Source organism: Neovison vison, chromosome 1 (genome assembly GCF_020171115.1).
Source record: "Neovison vison isolate M4711 chromosome 1, ASM_NN_V1, whole genome shotgun sequence".
NCBI classification, from domain to species: domain Eukaryota; kingdom Metazoa; phylum Chordata; class Mammalia; order Carnivora; family Mustelidae; genus Neogale; species Neogale vison.
Window position 1 is genome coordinate 186,463,651 of NC_058091.1, and position 3,371 is coordinate 186,467,021.

General features: G+C 37.3%; 1 non-coding gene across 1 annotated transcript; it reads right to left on the minus strand.

The window, feature by feature from the left end:
* Positions 1-859: 859 nt before the first annotated feature.
* TRNAQ-CUG lies at positions 860-932 on the minus strand. Its single transcript has one exon. It is a non-coding gene; the product is annotated as a tRNA-Gln (tRNA).
* Positions 933-3,371: the final 2,439 nt, after the last annotated feature.

The window sequence follows — 3,371 nt, forward strand, 5'->3', positions numbered from 1 at the left end:
ATAGTTATGCAGTGCACCCCAATTGAGAATTTTACTTTCTTCCACTCTAATATTATTGGGTGCAGTAATAAATGAACCATAGCCATTGAGACTTTGACATCTACAGATAAAATTGTTTCGTTTTGTTTACTCTAAAGCTTGCCTAGGGACTGTTAAAAACTACAGCCAGGGGCGCCTGGGTGGCTCAGTGGGTTAAAGCCTCTGCTTTCGGCTTGGGTCATGATCTCAGGGTCCTGGGATTGAGCCCAGCATCGGGCTCTCTGCTCAGCGGGGAGCCTGCTTCCCTCTCTCTCTCTCTGCCTGCCTCTCTGCCTACCTGTGATCTTGCTCTCTGTCAAATAAATAAATAAAATCTTAAAAAAAAAAAAAAACTACAGCCAGAAAAAAATAAAATAAAAAAATAATTATGGCCAGAGTTTGTCTTCAACAAACAAGGACAGTGTTAGAGACTAGTGGAAAGGGACTAAAATAGGTACTTTCAATTATTGGCAGTTCAAAAAACAGACTCTTGTTCTAGCTTCTGAATTGAGAACACTTAGATAACTTTCAGACCTTACAAATGAACTGAGTCAGAATTTTCTAACTCTTTTTCATTCAGAGGTTGGTGTCTTCATGAGAGCAGACTGCTAACTAATCAAGATCTAGCAGAGTGAAAGTTAATTATAGAGGAGTGAGAGGGAAATTTTATTGTGGTTATTCGTTTGGAATAATGTTTATTGTGTTATTATTTTGTTTTGTTTGTTTTTTAGGTGTATGAGGAAGCCCTTTTTCTTTCTTCTTAAGCAATCTGTAACCCAGAACAATTTGTTTATTTATTGCGTTTCTTTTCTTTTCTTTTTTTTTTTTTAAATAGACTCCACGCCCAACATGGGGCTTGAACTCACAACCGTGAGATCCAGAGTCACATGCTCTACCGACTGAGCCAGTTAGGAGCCCCTATAACCCACAACAATTTAGTATTCTGCTTTTATAAGCTGAAATAAAACATTTTCACACGGTATTTGATTCTTACTGACACACCTAAATTCAGAAACTTTACTAAGTCTCATTGCTTTTCATAACCATATGGTTGCATATGTTCAATAAGAATCTATCTACCTTTAAACCAGGATATAATTAGAGAAATTGCCTGGAGTGTATGATCTGAGAGTGGTGCTTTTGAAATCAGAGACAAAAGAGGTCGACAAATAAGTAAGAAGAAGGCCACTTACTGGCAAGCCAGAAAACTTGGCCCATTTTGAGGACCTCAAAAATGAGGCAATCACTGAATTTATTGGTACTGCAGAAGAAGTCTGGTTTTGGGAGAGATGTTTTGGGACTTGATTTCTTAGCCTTAGGATAGCCAATAATGGAAGCTTTTAAGATTCCGGTCCGAGACTCCTTATTAAATCTCCCAATCAGAAGTTTATTTTGTGGACTTGAAGCTTAGTGCTTAAGTTGGAATAGCAACCTCAAGGTAGCTTATATAATTGGTTAATACTGTTGTTCATAAACATTTCTCCAAAAGCCAGTAGTAAATAATCTAAGCTTCCAGTAAGGCCAGGAACAGGGTGAGGTGAGTGAGATGTAGCACTGCTTTGCCAAGCTATATTGGAGCCTGAGGCAAATGGAAAAATCAGTAATAGTCATTCTGCGTTTGTTTAAATCTTTAAGTATTTTTTTTTCATTCTTTTTGATTTTTAAAAATATTGCATCAAAGTAAAATTCATTCATTATTTATTACTCAGGGTTTTGTTATTTATTTATTTATTTATTCAGTAATCCCTACAACCAATGTGGGGCTCAAACTCACAACCCCAAGATCAAGAGTTTCATGCTTTTCCTACAAAGCCAGCCAGGCACCTCTATTCATTACTTAGTTCTTGGTGCCCCCTCAAACCTTGTGCCTAAGGTAAGTACCTCAACTGCTCACCCTACTTCTGGCCATGGTTTGTGAGCCCGTGATAACTTCTCAGCTCTGTCATTATTGTTGGAAAGCAGCCACAAACAATATACAAGTGAATAAGCTAGCTGTATTCCTATAAACCTTTAATTATGGAGACCAAAATTTGATTTTCACAGAATTTTCATGTGTCACAAATTTTCATTGTTTATCTTTTGATTTTTCTTTCAACCACTTAAAAATGTAAAAAGTATTTTTAGCTCCAGGAGTTACAAAACCTGGAATCAGCCCTCAGGTTGTAGCTTGCTGTGTTTAAAAAAAAAAAAAAAAAAATCAAATGAGATTAAATTGACTTTATTCAACAATTCACAAATCAGGCAACATCCCTTCTGGCAAATAAAAAGAAACTCTGAAAAGCTGAACAAAACAAGACTTTTATAGGCAGAAAAAGACAGAGACAAGGAAATAGCACAATAACTCATCTTTCTTTGGGCTACACAGAGGAGGTCTATCTGGTAGATTGCCTCATTGATGCCGACCAGGAAATTCCAGATATGCTGGTTTAAGATAACATTCCTGGGAGAGATTGAAACTGCAGTTAGGTTACTATAAGTCTCAGATTGGTGACACTGGTTTAGCATCCATTTGGGGGGTGTCGTCTCTTTTGTAAGAGCTAACTCCTCCTGCTCTTGCTTCAGTTGTGAAAACAATGAAGCCAAACTTAATAAAATCAGTCTTTTGGTGTAATTAAGAATAATCTTTGAAATTATTATGCTCACAAGAAGAGACTATCCAGAAGAATTGTGAAAGACTTTGAAATGACAAAGGAAAAAATATCACTGAGTGTCCTATAAAAGGCCCAGTGTTGCCTAGCTCTCTCATTATTTTTATCTTTCATTGTGTCTGAGTCTTATTCAGTCTGTTAGTTGCAGTAAACTATTGGTAATGCAAATTATTATTTTTTTTTATAAGTCTTCTTTCTTTTTTTTTTTTTTTTAAAGATTTTATTTATTTATTTGTCAGAGAGAGAGGGAGAGAGAGCGAGCACAGGCAGACAGAGAGGCAGGCAGAGGCAGAGGGAGAAGCAGGCTCCCTGCCGAGCAAGGAGCCCGATGTGGGACTCGATCCCAGCACCCTGGGATCATGACCTGAGCCGAAGGCAGCTGCTTAACCAACTGAGCCACCCAGGTGTCCCGCAAATTATTTTTTTAAGATTTTATTTTTTAAGTAATCTCTATACCCAACATGGGGCTCAAACCCACAAAACCCCAAGATAAAAGTCATAGGTTCCAATGACTGAGGCAGCCAGGCACCCCAACACAAATGATTTTTGCTGGTGAAGATGTAATTGGTTTTTTCCCTGTGAATTTTGACCATTTTTTTTTCATTTACTAACAAATTTATTTTAGCATTCCTCATTGCCTCTATTTTCCCAATCTCCTTGAACTGGCCTTTTAACACTTTTCTAGTTTGCTCAATAATTGGGTTG